Source organism: Panthera onca, chromosome F2 (genome assembly GCF_046562875.1).
Source record: "Panthera onca isolate mPanOnc1 chromosome F2, mPanOnc1 haplotype 2, whole genome shotgun sequence".
Taxonomy (NCBI): Eukaryota; Metazoa; Chordata; class Mammalia; order Carnivora; family Felidae; genus Panthera; species Panthera onca.
In genome coordinates this window covers 80,858,029-80,874,595 of record NC_138356.1, presented here as the reverse complement: position 1 = coordinate 80,874,595, position 16,567 = coordinate 80,858,029, and the positions used below count along the sequence as shown (strand labels likewise).

Genomic DNA, 16,567 nt, shown 5'->3' with positions numbered 1-16,567 from the left:
CCTGAGACAGAGGGGATGGGATCCAGCAGGGGAAGTTGGAATTCCGGAGGTGGTCCACTCCTGTGTGGAGGGGTAGGGCCAGGCCGAGCGGGGGGGGGGGGGGGGGGGGGAGGACACCCGGGGCTTGTCCTGGCAGGTGCAGCATGGTCAGAGGGGTTGTGGACAGAATGAGAGCAGGAGGTTCTGGTGGCCGCGGTCTCTGCTTGTTGTTGGTCCCTCGTGTGCGTGAGCTGGGTGGGCCCCTTGTGCGGTGGGGACGCTAGCCTGGGGTGAGGGGCTTGCCTGGGAGAGGAAGTCAGGATCCGGCCGGGAGAGTTGGGATTCTGGGGAGGGGGGCGGCCGGGATGGTGGTCAAAAGGAGCTGCTGAGGCCGCCCGGGCTTAGTAGCCGTGGTGTGAGCCACGTGTAGGCAGGAGGGGGCGAGAGAAACTTGGGGGAGTTAGGGCCTCGTGCCCTGTGCCCAGGGAGGCCTGCGGGCGGCTGGCTGCTGGTGCCGTAGCTGCTGGAGATGCTGGCCGTGCCGTCTGCTCGCCGGTCTGAACACCAGGGTGCCAGACGCCCCCGGCTGAGTGGCCTTTGGCCCTGCGTGGACACCTGTGGCACCTGTGGCAGGTGCACCTGTGGCAGCCCTTGAGGGGGGTGGTGGGCAAAAGGGGCACGGTGGCCCTTTCTGGCCTACATGTTTTTGTCACTAGACTCACCAGATGCCCGAAAGGACAACCTCTTTCAACAGATCCCATCAGGAACCTTCATATTTGTAGCTAACCGCCTTTAACTGGCTGATCAACCAGCTAGGCCAGAAAGGCCAGCCTGGCCGTGGGAACGTTCCTTGGAAGGAATTTGGAAATCCACATGTGCCATGAAGTGTTAATGAGGGGGTGTCAAAGGACCCCGGAGGGGGGAGCGTGGGGACGGCAGCGGCCCGCTCTCCCTGCCCCGTGTGTAGGTGTAGGTTGTTGCCTTGTGAAAACACCTCCGTGCCTCCAGGTGACCTCACCTCTCAGGCAGTCAGGGCCGCTGAGTCACGATGCTGTAAATCATATCCGCAAGGAAAGGTTTGTTAGCTGTGGTTATGTCTTCTCCCTGTTAAAATTAGTCTTGAAGACAGAGTGAGGTGTGTTGAGTTTATAGCCTGTCTATTACAGGCTTCCTGCCGGCCCTGCAGGCCTTGCTCCTGCGATGATACCGCCCTTGGTGCACGGTTTTAAATTGTAGGATCGCAGCTCGTGGAAGCGGACGAGAAGGGACAGGTGCTTGGTTCGTGCCTTGCCGCTTGGCTCATGGCCTGGAGAGGTGAGTGACCCTCCCGGGGTCACGCAGTGGCCTTGGGGTCATGCTCTTTTAAATGTGCCCTGATGGGGAAACGCTCGCTTTGGAACTGTAACTGTTACTCTGATGATGCTCGCCTGATTCTGGAGAAGACTTAAGGTGGCTTAAGTAGGGAGTGTGTTGAAGAGGCACCTTTGAAGGTACAAGAAAGATATACGTGCGGGTTTGCATGCTTCCCTCGCTCTGCTTGGTCTGTTTCCAGCAGGTGCGCCGCAGGGCCGCCTCTCGGACCGTGTCTTTCCTGGGCTGCAGAGGCCAGGCCTCCGTAAGGGATGGCCGATGGGCATAAACCACTGCCCTTCCTCCTTTTGTGGTCCCAAGTCCCCTATTTCTAGAGGGATCAGTGAGCCCCAACCCCCACCTCCTTGGGAGCTGGGTGGGGCCACAGGCAGAGATGTTGGGGGTCCCGGTGCAGGGGCTCCCCACAAGCTGGAGTTGCGCCTGTCTTTGAGGCACCTCTCGCCCAGGAAGGGGGAGGATCTCCTTGGCCTCCCCAGCGAGTGGCGGCCCACCCAAGCCAGCGCGTCTGCGTCCCCGTGCCAGGTACATAGTCACCATGGAATCCCAGGGCACTGGCCTGAGGGACCCCCAGTGCCCTCCCTCCAGGGGACCCTCCCTCCATGGGACCCTCCCCTCCTGCTGATGCCTTGGTGTTTTCCTAAGCAGCAGTGTCTGTTCTTCCTCAAGATGCCCAGCTTGAGGACTGATGTCCAAGGGTGGTTCCAGAAGCGTCAAGGGTACTGCATCTGGGATTGTTGCTAAAACTCATTATTTGGCATCTTCACAGAGTCTCTGCAGAAAGACTAAAATCTCGCGTTTGCAAACATCCTGGGCCTGCAAAGCTGCTCGGTTCGGGGTGGGCCCCAGGAAGTGTGTACGAATGCATGCGCGTAGCTGCTCCTTCCTCTGCTGTCTCGGAGTTCCGGGGCAGCCTCTGTCGTGGGCTTTCCGTGGCGCATCCCGTTTCTGCCTCCATCTGGTCTCGTTGGTCCTCGTTTCCTGGGGGCAATACTGGTTCGGAGGTTGAAGGGACGGTGTCACTGGGGAGGAAAGCGGGGGGCTGCCTCGTTCCAGCGCAGGCAAGGGCTGGCTGCGGCCAGAGGCGGGAGCTCTGCGCTCAGGATGAGAGGGAGGCCTTTGAGGTGCGGTGACCGAGGACGGCCTGCAAAGATGACGAGGGTGGGTCCTTGTTCGGCGGCTGCCCTGACAGAGGACCTCAGGCTGAGGACCACCTGAGGCAGGCAGGGGCCGATGGCCCCTTCGCACTGACTGGGCCATGCTGGGCGCCGTCCTGCGATGGGGAGAGAAGCCCCCTTTGGAGCCGGCAGACCCCGAGCCCCACTTTCAGCCCACTTCTGGTCTGCGCAGGCCTTTGCGGGTCACGCGTTGTCTCTGGTTAGCCTTGCTGGGCTGCGGGGGCTGGGGTGGACACGTGGGACAGACACTCAATGGCTGGTTATTTTCTCCCGCGTGAGGCCACGGTGGGGACAGAGTAGAGTCCCTGGGGGAGGGGGGGAGGGGTTAGCACCCAGGAGGACCCCCCCCCCCCACCAGAGGCAGGGAGAAGCAGCCAGTGTCCCGCCTTCTTTGCAGAATTTGGACAAACATGGGCCCACTTGGTGTATTGGATTAGGCTTTTATCCCCCAGGAGAGTAACGAAGTAAACAGAATAGAGTTTCTTTGGGCCACTGGCCAAATGAGAAATATTTTGGATCTGGTGACCTTTTTCTTTGGGTCACTATTCTCTGTAGGAGGTTTTGACCCGTATTGCATTTCGGAATAGGACGAACGGCATATTTTTCGGAGTGGCAAATAAGGAAAAGAATGAAAGTCTCTCAGAGTCTCTGCTTGCAGAGGCTCCCCTGGGAGGAACATTTTTATAGACACCAGACGTCCTCTCTGGCTCGGGCCAACTTTCCATCCTGATGGCGGGGGCGTGCCATGAGCCGGCCCCTCTCTCCTGAGCTGGCCAGCCAGCCTGCGGAGCCAGCCGGCACGAGCTGGGCTGACGCCCGCGGAGCCACGGCCCCTCCTCCCGCGGCTGAAGCGCCACCCGCCCCCTGGTCCCAGGGTCCCAGACCCTGCCTGTGCAGCGTCTTCCCCTGTGGTCGTGGGCTCCCTTCAGGGACTCTTCCTTCATAGATCACAGAGCTCTGTATTCTCACAGTGAGTTGTGGCAGGTCACTGTCATAATTGAAGGTCACTGTCATAATTGAACTTCAGGGTAAAGTGCTCATAGGCGTAGTTAAAAGCCAGTGAAGAAAATGTGACTTCAGCCGTCGTTAAAGCAAGTCCGTACTGTTAAGATCAGCACAAAAGCATCCTGTCTGACTTTTTCCTTCTTGTCCTGTGACATGTGCGGGAGAGGAGCGGATTTGCGATTGGCAGCTGAAACCCCGCACCTAGAGGCCTGTGTGCAGGGCTTGGGCTTACTGAGCCGCTGTGTGAAGTACCAGTATTTGGGGCTGTCTCTTTCCAGTGCCCACCCACCCTCCTGGAGCAGGGAGTCGGGTTTGCACACGTGGTGCACTCGGTCTCCTGGCTGGCGCCTACGTGGGACTTGGCCCGTGACTCCATCGCCACCTGCCTTCGGTGCCTTCCAGCGGCAGAGGTAGTTGCCGCGGGAGGATCCCTGAGGCCCTTCGCTCTCGCTCTCCCTTTCCTCTCTCTCTCTCTCTCTCCCTCCCTCTCCCCTGCCCGTGGGTAGCTGACTGCTTACCGCGTGCAGCCGCTCGGGTGCCCTCGGTGTGGTGGGCCCCCGGCACTGCCCTAACAGTGCAGGCCGAGCTGAGCTGACGTCGACTCCTGGAATGTCTGCAGAAGCTGAGATGTTCTGGGCTGCAGCACCAAGAGCCTCCTCATTTGTCCTCCACCCTGCTTTCCTCTCCTGCCCATCCCAGGGCACTGGGTGGGAAGCTGTAGATGGGCCCAGAACTCTCAGGCCGGGAGGGAATCTTGCCGTGCTGTTAAATAAATACCTGCCTGCTTGCAGGCAGGCTGCTGCTGGCTTCCCCAGGGTGAGAAGAGCGAAGTGCCCCCAGCTGCTCCCAGCACATATGCCCTTTGTCCCAGCACACACGCCTTTTGGTGTCCTTGGGGTGTCTCAGCTTGACTCCTCCCTGACAGGCTCTGCACAAGCCCAAGACGTGGGGTGTCCTTAGGTGATGAGTTTGTGGCATAGGAGTGGCAGTGGCTTCTGACGAGTTTTGATTGACAGACATCCCAGGGGTGTTTGGGGTGGTTCATTGATCGGTGCTTCCCTATAGCTGTGCCCTTGGCCGGAAACGCCTGCTGGCTGCCTGGCATGGGTGTGAGGCAGAAGCGGGCTGGCAGATCTGTGGGTACTGCCCATGCTAGGCCCTGCCTTGCCGGACAGCAGACCCTGTCCTGCCACCTGTAGTTCCCGTCACATCCAGCTTGTTCCCTTCCATACACCCAGATGAGAAGTAACCTTGGGGCTTCTGGAGGAAAGGAAGCACGGTCCGGCCTCCAGATCTGTGGCTGCTTATTCGGGCATCGGGGGAGCACAGCACAGTTGTCCCAGGCTTCAGAGGCTTTGCCCCCTGCAGAGGGAGCGAGCCTGACTTGGAGGGAGGCTGTGGTCTGTAGCCAGGGCCTCAGACTGACGAGGATGAGGACAACGAGGACGAGGACAAGGGACCGGCACGGGTTGCTGTGCTTGAGCACAGCAAGGTAGCAGGAGGGGCCGAGCTGGCCACAGGATGTCTGGCCATCTGCGTGCTGGGGACACAGGAGCAGCAAGGAGCACCGAGGGGTGGAAACCAACTCAGGAGGGTGCCTCCTGCGGGGCTGGACTCCAGGTGGGGGCAGGGGCAGCCTGGAGAGAGGGGCCCGCAGGTAAAAGGGGAGTGCTGTCACCTGCCAGCGAGCTCACCTGCAGCGGGCTCGCAGGTTCCTCTGCTAATGGTGGGCGAGCGCCAGACTCCTCCTTCACACCAGCTCAGGACACGTGGCCCGTTTTCAAGAACTTTGAGCAGTGGGGCAGGACCCTCTCTGAGGGTCTTACCAGCCCTGCTGCCCTCTGACCTGCAGCCTGCTACATTTTGGGATGCTTGCCCGGTTTCCAAAGGAGTTTCGCTTCTGCTCTCTCGTTTGCTCCTTGAAGCCCCCCCCACGGCCGACCCAGGTCACATCAAAGCTCCAGCCCCTCCCTTTGCGCTGGCGGGCCGGCCCCCTCCTTGAGCGCCTGGCCCTGCTGCCCTGTGTCTGCTGCAGACCTCCTGGACTGCACCTGTCCACTCCCAGGCTCACCCACCCCTGGGATGTACTGGCCTCTTGAGGGTGTCTCCCTGGGCGGACCCCTGCAGGGGCAGGTTCTGCCGGCAGAAAGCGCCCAGCACACGCACGGCACTGTCCGTGGTGGAGTGAGCCAACTGTCCTGCTCCCGCCGAAAATCCAGTCTGAGCCTCTGTGCTTGGGCAGGTCTAGGCTTGCCTGCGGCCCTCCATTGTCACGTGGGCCTCTGCTCTGACACCCTGGGTGAGAGGGCGGCAGGGAAGGAAGCCTCACTGGCTGTGCCTTAAGGTGACCTCTTCTCTCCACCCTCCTCTCCCCTCCCCTGTCTTTAGGTGCCTTAACGGGAGAGACCCTGCCCTAGACCAGAGGCGGTTTCTTTGTGCCCATGTTGTCTGTCCACTCCCCAGGTGGCCCGGAGGGGGCAACCCTGGTGACTTAGCCACCCTCAATCCTCAGTGGTCAGCGTGCTAGTGCTGGGGAAGGTCCCGTGCAAAGGGGTCCGGGGGAGTCTAGGACCAATGCAGGTATACCTTCCTTTACGGCGAAATCTCAGGCTATGCTGAACCACTTATTAACCTAAGTTTTTGTTTTTCCAAAAAAGAATTTTTCCTTTTTAGTGACAACTTTTACCTAGAGTTGTCATGAAACCAATGGTATTGTCAGTATTGGATTACTCTTTTATTCTTCTGGCCTCTCGGAGAAAGATCAGACCATGTTCAGTAACTTAAATTTTGTTAGATTGTTCCCTGTTCATTTTGTTTTTCTCTTTTAGGGCTCCGTACCCGAGTACTGTGTGATGTAGTTGAACAAAGGGCTTGGTTCACCCGGGGAGTTTTCAACGCTGTCTTACCCACGTGTAATGAGAAGCAGCCACTGTTGCAGCGTGAGGGTTTGGGACGGTGACCACAACATCCTTTAGCGAGAGGCTGCAGGGTTTGGGCTCCGCGGTGCTCCTTGGCGGTACTGGTCCTCCACACGGTCTGGACGTGTTGTTCCCATTTGCGGAGCAGGAGATGATGGCTGAGTGTCCGAGTCTCTGCAGTCATGAGAGCCTGCGATAGTGATTCAGGCCGTGTGGCCTGTTTCTGGGCACCACCATCTTGCAGTCCTGGAAGGAAGCATAGCTTGTTTCGAGTGCATTCCAAGGTAACTCGTGCCTGAGAGGACGTGCAGCACACCGCTTTGTTTGAGAAGGAGCGTGAGGAGGTCAGGGCTGGCCTTGGACGATTAAGGGGGTGGGAGTCAAGGTCCCTGAACCACGTCTTGCGGGGCCTGTGCTGGGTGAGGCTGCGCGCCACAGGCGCTCAGGTCCCCTCGCCACCTGGCTGGGCCCGGCCCTGCTCCGGGCCCTCTCCCCGAGCCTGTCCCTTGCTGGGGGGACTTGTGTGTCACCTGCGCCAGGGCTGGCTTTGTTCTGAGTCTGCTTCCAGTTCCTGTTGAGTTGCAAGCTACTGTGTTAAACGTAAAAAGCCCCCCGCAGGTGAAGTGAAGGGTACGTGACATCTGGAGCCGGTCAGGGAACCGGCAGCACAAACAGGGCGCACGCCCACCCAGCCTGGCCTTGGGGGCCGGCCACCTCCGGCCGCGGCCGCTTCCTTGCCCCTTCTGCACTTGCCGGCCCGGGCTATTTAACTGTCTCTCAGGAAATTCAGTTTAAATCAGATTTCACCTATGATGCTCCCTGTTCTTTTCCACCCCAACGATTATCTTAAAATCTCTCCTTTTAATTAACTCAATTTTCCAGGTCTTTCTGGACGCCGGGTGGTTTATTTGTTGAGTGCCTGGCGCTGTGCCCCCGATCGGGAGATGGGAGAGCCTGCCCTCCTGTGCTGGGCAGCCCCGGGCCGGGTGGGGAGCCAGGGGGCCCGGCAGCCCAGCCTCCGGCCAGGGCAGGGGCCCGGGCCACCTCCTGTTCGCTGGGGGGGGGGGGGGGGGGGGCCTGGGCCGCTTGCTACCCTCCGGCTGAAGCCGCTCCCTCTCTTCTGTTTAGAACTGCTTCTTTGGCAGCTTTCGCTTCTCCTGTAGGCAAGTCTCAAGCTAATATTTATCCCGCAAAGTATCTTAAAAATGCTGGAGGGCCAGTATTTGTGGAGAACTTTATCAATCTTTGAAAGAGAGTTATTGTTACATTGATAAACTGAGGCGCTGTTTACAATAGCCAGATTGTGTTTGAACTTGCAACCTTTAATTCAACAGTTAGTTTTTGTTAACAGATGGAATTGTTTTGGCTCTTCTTGTAAAGAGGTCCTTTATCCATGTGGTTTTTGTTTGTTGCTGGCGAGCGTTTGGCATGTGCTGGGGGGAGGGGAGAGCGGGCCGCTGAGTGTTTCTCTGATGCCCATGTTATGATTGGCAGGCTTTTCAGGAACGTAGACTTTTGTACCTGAAGCCCTACCTCTTAATGAACTGTCTCATTAAAACCGGAGGTGCCTCCTTCCAGAGGGAAAACTGGCCTCACCGTGAAAACAAACTTAACGTAGCAAGAACGCGGGGTGGGTGGTATTGTTTAGATCTGAAGGAAAACAACACCGATAGTGAACGTATTCCTCGAGAAATAAAGTAAAACCTTTCCGGAGGGGGTTACTTTTCAGTAAAAGGAGCCACTTCCTGGATCTTGTCCGGAACCGTTCTCCTCCACCTGACAGCCCTCCTTGATTCTCAAGCGAGTGAGTGAGATGCCTCCTGCTGGGGTGGGGGCGAAGGGCCCTGGGCGTGGTGCTGGTGCTAGGCGTGTCCGTGTCGGGGAGCAGTGGAATGTCACAGTAATTCAGGCGTGGCAGGTGGGGGCTGGCCAGAACTGGACACAGAGGCTCTCTCCCTGGGGCTGGGGTCCCTAGGTGATGAAATGTGCAGCGGGTGCCTAGCAAAGAGGTCACGGTGGCACCTGCCTGAACACAGGCTCCCAGCAAGGCCCGGGGCCTGGCTCTTGGTGCCTGTGTTTGTGCCCCGTGGGGAACCTCAGGGACCCAGCACTTCCTCCTCGGTCAGCTGACTCACTCTGTCCTGCTGACTTGCTGTTCCTTCTCTGTCTCCACCTCTCTGTCTCTACCTCTCTGTCTCTGTGTGTGCGCAGGTCTCTGTCTCTCTCGCTGCCTCCCTCCCTCCCTCCCTCCTGACTCTGAGCTGGGCCGGATGTGTGGCCAGGGCTCCGGGTTGTTGGTGGCTGCGGCAGTGCTGGGGGGCCCTGTGTCCCGTGACTTCCCGCTGTCCCCACACGGCTGCACGGGGCTTCGTTCCTGTCCGTGCCCCCGTGTCCTGTAGCTGTCAGAGTCCACGTTGAAAAGATTGGGGTGGGTCGGATTGTTTGGGGAACCTGAGTTCCCCCCCGTGGCAGAAACCCCACTTCTTTGCTAATAGGACTTTCTAGATAAGTTCCTCATAATACGTTACTTGCTTTTTTTTCTTTTTTTTTTAAGTTTAGTTTGAGAGACAGGGAGAGAATCCCAAGCAGGCTCCCAGCTCTGTCAGCACGGAGCCCTCTGTGGGGCTCGATCCCACAAATTGTGACATCATGACCTGAGCCAAACTCTAGTGTCAGACCCTTCACTGGCTGAGCCACCCAGGCGCCCCACGTTTGTCATTTGCTTTTATTTTGGTAAAATATACCTAACAAAATCCACCAGTAAGCGCACATTCACAGCTGAGAAACTCACCGTCACCACCGTCCGTGTCCACAGCTTCATCTTCCCAAAGGGGGACTCTGTCCTTCCGTCTGCAAATTCATCCTAGGCAGTAAGGTCCTTACTAAGCAGTAAGGGTAGTGCTGCGCGGTCCTGTGTTGAGCCCCTGTTGCCGTCCGGTACGAGGGCTGTTGGGATGGAAGCACCCAGGCCGGCCTGCGGGACGTGGGGTACGTGCAGGGAGCACACCCCAGGTGGGAAGGGCAGCATTGAGGGCGTGAATGGCCATTTGTCTCCAGCACGTGTCAAGTCTAACCTGCTTATTAGCACACGGGTCTGTGATGGCACATTCAGGTCCTGCTGTCGGCTGAGTTCACATAAAGGAAACATCACACGTGGGTCTGAGAACCCACTGTGCTCAGGGTGGCTTAATTGTCAGGACACTCTTGCTTTTAAAGACTAGTGCTTCAGTTTCATGAACTGTTTCAAGATTCCCATGGTAGATACGTTTTTATTAAGGTGATCTTTACACCCAATGTGAGGCTCGAATTCACGACCCCGAGATCAAGAGTCACGCGCTCTGCTGTCTGAGCCAGCCAGGCGCCCCTAGTTTCCTGGTTTCACGAACCTCTGGCCAGCTTTAGTGGGGGGAAGGCGGTGGTGGTTCTGTGCCTTTGTGGTCTCACCTGTGGCGTCCTGGTACTTCATCCCAGTCACTACCTGACTTGTGCCAGCATTAGATGGAGCTTGCCTGTTTTCTAGAATGGCGCGAGGGACGGCTGCGGGCCACCTGCGGCTTGCTGTGCGCGGATTCGCCCCGTCTGGTGTAGGGGAAGGTGGCATACGGGCTTCTAGAGCTCGCACTAGGCCTGCTTTTCTCCACTGGCGCTCACCTGGATTGCCGGCGTCTGGGGAATCTGGGCTTCCCTCTAGCTCAGAGAGGCCCAGGCTCGTTCCCAGTGTTGTGTTTTTGGCTGTGTTCTCCGCACTGGCTGGAGGCAGCCTTCTGCTGGCTCACAGAGGGAAATCCAATCCCGGAGGGCAGGGCCGAGAGGCCCGGGGAACGTCGGCACCCACAGATTAATGAGTGGGAAAGGTGCCTGTCGGTGTTTTCAGCTGAAAGACTCCACTGAGGCCTTCGGTCCGGGGAGCCCAGGGCCATCTAGGGTTTCAGGCAGGGAAGGCTGCTGTACATCACCTGGACAAGATTAGAATTTCTTAATCCCACGTGGGCCTCTTTCAGACCTCGTACAGGGCTGCTTTGTCTTGTCTCTTACCTTGCAGAAAAGAGGAAAGAGCGCTCGACTCCCTTCTCCTTGATGGGCACAGGGTCTGGTCGTTGAGGCTGAGCCGGGAGTCCTCTTAAGTGCAGTGCACTGTGGGAGAATCTGCAAACAGGGCGGGTGGCTTCGTTAGGGTGGATGCCTGCCTTAGCCCAGCGGGCAGAGAGCTAAGTCCAGCGGAGTGAGTGTGCGTTACAGGGAGGGGTGGAAGGAGGTGCTGTGGACAGGAAAGCTGTGCGATTGTGTTTGGGAACGGGAGGGGGTGGGTGGATGGCTAGTGAAGAGTGAGCCAGGGGTACCGTCAACGACTAGCCTGCCCACACCAGCACGTGTGGGAGGGGTCTGGTGCTCGCCCGGGTGGGGAGAGAGCACAGTCGGTGATGCCCGTGGCGCACTGGGAGAAGCTTCTGAGACGGTCTCGGCGGTCAGCTCTGAGTCTGTACCGGTTCTGCGGACCCACCGGTAGCTCTGTGTGTCAGTCGGTGGCTTTCCAGACCTGCCTCTGTTGGCACCGTTTGGGCTGCCTGAGACTCGGCTTTGTGATCGGAAAACGCTCCTGAGTGTCCTGCCACATAGCGAGATCTTCCTGTGTTTGCAGAGGACAAGCGGATAATCTGTTTTCAGAGGAAACTTACTGTTTCTTTTTAAATTAGAAACAAACTCAGGTCCTCCTGATGCAGAAAGAACACAACTACAAATCACCCAGAAATAACACTCTTCGCTGTATCCATTCCTCAAAAAAAACTTTAGTTTTTTATGATCATAATACGTACTTGATTTATAACCTGTTTGCACTTAATATTAGGTGTATTCCCGTATCAACAGGGAATCACGCCGCATGATTTCGTGTCTGCACGAACCACCCTTTATGTACGGACCCTTCCGGTTTCCTAGTGGTGTAATCCCCGTGCCTTTGTTTCCTCCTGACGAGGTCCAGAGAGGGAATTGGAGTCGAAGGGTCTCACGTTTTAAAGCCACGTTTTAATACCTAGTGACCACGGCTTCGGGTTTCCAGACGCCCTTTCAGCGGTGCCGGGCTGCCGTGACGAAGTCCCTGTTGGACACTTGAGCCCGCCGGCATCCGGGGGAAGCCCTGCTTCCGAATGGCTGACTTCACCAGATGGCAGAAGGGTTAGTCAGTCAGGTACCAAACTGGGTTTCTTAGTCACGGAGAATCGCGGGCCACCAGGTGAAGGGGTCAGTCCTCTCTGTTAGAGGCAGCGTGTGATCTGCGCTGTTAAGGAAACTGGGAGCAGGCCCCGTCCCCACTTTCCCCTTCCGTGGGAGTTTGTCGCTGGAGCAGCCACTTCCTTGAGCAGAGACAGGAGGGGCAGGGGAAGCGGCTGTCCTGCCCCTCTCCTCCTCGCCCTGCCTTCCCCGGGTCTCCGGACTGGGGCCCGCGCACAGGGCGCCCCCGTGGAACTCCTGGGACCACCATGTCCTTGATGTAGAACCACCTGTAGGTGCCATAAGGGCTTTGTGAGATGGAGGGGGTTAGAAAGGGCGTAGACACTCGGAGCGGCTCAGCGATGTGTGCCATCTTGTAAATGGCGCGGACGTGACCCATCGCGTCTGTGGATCCCTGACCACGGCTCTGGCTTCAGGTGCACGGAGGGTAGTGGAGGACGGTGGTTTCGTTAATGCTGTTTTACTTGTTAGAAAGGAAGAGTAATTTGAACTCTGGGCCATACATAAAGCCATCCCGAAGTTCTCATTAGCCAAAACGTTACCATTTTTAAGAAAACCAGCTTTGATTTTACTGTTGTGAGTATATTTCATACTTCCCTTTAAAAACGGGCCTTTTGTACTCACCTGATCCACGGGCCAAATTGAAGTAATTGAAGGAATTCATAGCGCTTGTAACTTTTGGGGCACTTCCTCCTTTTTGCCTTAGGATAAATTCAGAACCTGGAAACCGCTTTGGTTGGATTTTACATATAAATACCATCAAAAAGGCTCGTTGTGTCTTGGCAGTCTTTAGTGGTGTTCCTTAATTACGCCCTTGTCTTTGAGGTCAGTTCCTGATTATATGTATGTAATGTGAGGAATTTTTATTCTTATTTTTTAATCCCATTTGGTGGTTACGAGTGTCCTCAGGCAGCCCGCAGCCTGCCTGTCTTCCATTTCCTGGCAGAGTTCCTGTGTACCTGGCTCTGCCCCTGGTGACGGGATTGCAAGTTCAGAGAAATACTGGTTTACCCTACAAGCGTTTGCAGCGGTTGCCCACTTGGCATCGCGGGCGGTCCTGAAGCTCGGGTTCTTTGCGCTTGCAGGGGTCCCGGGAGGGGTCCCCGGAGCTGCGTGGCGGACAGGCACGCTCTTGTTTCCATGGCAGCCAAAGCTTCATCTGACTCCAGTGGCTTAAGCTAGAACATTTAGAAGGAGGGGGTGGTGGAACCACTCACTGCTTTTTAATTAAAAAGCAAAATCCGTTGCACTGAGTTGATTCTGCAAATCTGGGAACACTATCTAAAGATCAAAGGTAAAAAGTCACAGGAGAAAGTCTGTATTTTAGCATAAAGCAAATGTTGCAGGGATGTTCCCTTTGGGGCAGTTCGTCCTTCTTTCCGCGTAATTTCCTCCTAAATGTTCTTGTGCCTCCTTCCTGGGTGCTGGATGCTGGCCATGTTCTCCTTCACATTAGGGAACAGTGTTAGTGCAAGATGCAAAGGAATCCTGTTTAGAGAGATGCTTGATGTCGATCCTAACGCCTTGCCCCCTAAAATTTGGGGAGAAAATAAGTACTTTGATTTGATTCAACATTAGAAATATTTGCTGTCAGGTAGACTGTCATTCGAGTCATCTGATGTAGCTTTAGTGCCTGATCCTGCATTAAAAAAAATTTTTTTTTAATGTTTATTTGCTTTTGAGAGAGAGAGAGAGAGAAGAGCAGAGAGCGAGGGAGACACAGAATCGGAAGCAGGCTCTAGGCTCTGAGCTGTCAGCACAGAGCCGGACGTGGGCTCAAACCCATGAACCGGGAGATCAGGACCCGAGCCGAAGTCAGACGCGTAATCGGCTGAGCCCCCCCAGGCGCCCCTGCTCCTGCATGTTTAAACCTGGCCCTGTGCTTGTGGACGGCACAGGCTTGGCGGCTGCCTCGAGGGAAGAGGACGGCGGGGCGCGGGGTCCCGTTGGAACGCGGTGCCTTCCACGCTGTGTCCGCGTAGCTGGGTTCACACACGCAAGGCTCTCCCCAGGGCCCCCGCCCCCCTGGCTCCTTCTGGAATGGGGTCAGGAGGGAGGTGTCGCGGTGCTTGCTGTTCACTCCCATTTGATTCACCCCCCGTGTCCCACTGGGTGTTACCTAAGAGACACACGCAGTTCTTGGATGTCTGGGCAGGTCTGTGACCGTGAGGAACCTGTACCCGTGCCCTGGCCCCGTGGCCCTAGGAATTCCTGGTGGGGTCCAGCAGCCCTCTTGGCAGTTCTGACATTTTCCTTTGCAGATGGAAAAGCGGGTGTGGGTGTGCTAAGCAAAGAAACTCTGGGGCCCTGTGAGTCCATAGTGTTAATCCGTGGCATAGCAGCCTTCCCATCAGCATCTTGCACCGCAACTAGAAGGTCACCGTCTTTCCGGAAGGACTCTGCTGCCGCCGCATTTCCCTGCCAGTGTGTGCATGGTTACGCCAGCGTGCTGGGGGAGGGCGGCCCCTCTGGGGAGCACTGCAGCTGGGACTCCTGCCTCTCGTTTAGCGCAGCGCCTGGGATGACTTCTCCTGTCCTCTTGCTGTGTCCCATCGTCTTGATCCCCGCCTGCACCTGGGGTAACAGGTCTCACGGTGGGCTGGAGAGACCAGCGCAGGAGGCTGCTCTTAGCGGCTGTGGAGCCCGGGTTGGGGCAGTGGGAGCCAGCGGTGCCCTCCCTGGTGTCCCACTAGGAATGCAGGCCCAGCAGAGGCCTCCAGCCGGGCTGGGACAAGTCCGCTAGACTGCACTGACGTCAGACTCGGCACCAAGAGCCCCAGCGGGTGGCCAGGTCTGGTGGTCTGGTGAAATGTGGCCGTGCAGTGTTTTATGCTCCAGGAGCCCAGGTCACATCCCGGGAGACCCTAAACTATACTGTTAAAAGCATAGTCATTCCTGAGAAGTTATTGGGAGGTGTGGTGCCTTAGAAAGAAAAAAAACGCCCTAAGTAGTGTGTGCAGTTTGAAAGTTTACTTGAATTGCAACATGCCAGTTTTAAGGCGTTAAAAAACATCATTTCAGCTATTTGTTAGCGTTGGCACACCGGTCTGCTTCCTGTTCAGAAGGGAAAGGGATTTGCCTTGAGCTCTGTGCTTATGTTGCTCCTTTCTCTAAAAGAGAGAGGTTTCTAAAGATCAGTTTTCTCTTTTTAATGGAGTAATTAAGGGTTGGTCTGGCCCTCTACCTTCAGCGCTCATATGAATCCGTTCCTTTCCAGCCGTCTGAGCGCCTCCACTGGCTAGGCGCTGGACCAGCCGGTAGTGATGGGCGCCGGCTGTCCGCTCAGGCCGCCTGCCTCCGGTGGGAGGTGCCCCTCCCTTTACCTGGGTGCCAGGGCAGGGGGAAAGGCGGGCAGCTGGTGCCGGCTGCGCCCAGGCCGGCGGGGCCTGACTGGCTCCTGCGGAGGCTGTGCTGCCAGTGTCTTGGAAGCAGGGCTCTGAGTTACTCAGGTGGACAGGGGAGGAGCGTGGGCAGGAGCCGTTCCTTCCTGTCCTGCAGACCTGTCCCCACCTCCCGGAGCTTCTGGTGGGGGTGGGGGTGTGATACTGAGCAGCGCCCTACCCACCTATGGGAGGGAGCGGCCTGGCCTCTGCTGGAGGTGTGTGGGAAGGGGGTGGGTGTGTGGGCCGGGTGGCAGGTTGTGTAAGAGGGCAGGGGAGGAGACCGCCAGCACTGTCCAGCAGGGGAGGGCCAGACATTGGTCAGCGAGAGAGAGAGAGAGAGAGGCACCCAGGAGGAGCACTGGGGCCCCAGGGGTTGGTCCTGTCCTGCTGGCGGTTGCAGGGGAATCCACTGAGAAATCATTTAATTACACTGGCTTGTTAAAAGTGTAGCAATATTTTCATCCCCTTGCTCCCAGGGCCGGGGGGGGGGGGGGGGGGGCGGGGGTCCCTTTCCACATTTCCTTTGCTTCAGTCTGTTAATGCTCAGAATAGTGCGTGTGCGCGCGCATGCACACACACACACACGGCTCTCCCTTTACCAATGACACCCAGTTCACAGCAAGCTGATCCAAAGGAGCCAAGTAAAAACGGACGTCAGGTCTGACATGTGTCGTGTTTGGTTTCCGGAGTGTCCTCGACTGTGCCTTGTGACACAGAACACTCAAAGCCTGGGTTATGAAAAGATTTAAGTCCTAGTGAAGCCTTTGATCATTTGACGTGCTGTCCAAAGCAGGACGCTTGACTGGAAGGGGTGCAGCTGGTAACCTCGCCGTGTGCTGGGCTGTGCGGTCATCGTGCCCGCTGTGAGCGTGCCCCGCCTGCCTGTGGTGTGGGTGCCGTGCAGGTGCGTGGGTCCGCCAGGGATCTGGGTCCATGGACTGGGTGGAGGCCTGGGTCTGCGTTTGTGAGTGAACTCCCTCGGCTGTCCTGATCCAGACCGATTCACACGGTCTCCGTCCACACGGGCTCCCGTAGCAAAACCACACCCTGGGGGGCTCCGAAACAGCAGACGCTTCTCTCCGTTCTGCAGGCTGGAAGTCCAGCCAGGGTGTCACCACATTCACCAGCTTTCTGTCTCAGGGGCTTACTTCCTGGGTCATAGCCCCTCTCTTGCTGTGTCCTCACAGGGTGGAAGGAGCCAGAAAGCTGTGGGGTGGCTTTCATAAGGGCGCCGATCCCATAAGTGAGGGTTCCGTCCTCACGGCCTAATCCCCTCTCAGAGGAGTTTGGGGGGGGGGGTCACACACTCGGAGCAGCCACACACATTTGAGGACACCACAGAGTTAGACGCCTAACTGAAATTCATGTTAACTTTGTATTTCTTGAGCCCACATTTCGTAGACAATAGAGGCACTGAGTGATGGGAGGAGACAAGCCTGGGTTTCTGCAGGTGACACTTATAATGCCCAAAGGCAGGTAATTTCAGGTGTGAGAAAGTATTCTCAAG

General features: G+C 57.0%; 1 protein-coding gene across 4 annotated transcripts in view; it reads left to right on the top strand.

Annotated features, from left to right (window-relative positions):
• The window catches only part of SLC45A4 (solute carrier family 45 member 4), a 79,133-nt gene that overhangs the window by 16,468 nt on the left and 46,098 nt on the right, over window positions 1-16,567 (top strand). The window contains exon 1 of one of the 4 annotated variants that reach the window (XM_081792026.1): window positions 2,933-3,940. The exons of the other annotated variants lie outside the window; for them this stretch is intronic. The gene's annotated coding sequence lies outside the window, so the exon portion shown is untranslated. Of the gene's footprint in view, window positions 1-2,932; window positions 3,941-16,567 lie in introns of those variants that run through there. 4 annotated transcript variants of the gene reach the window in all.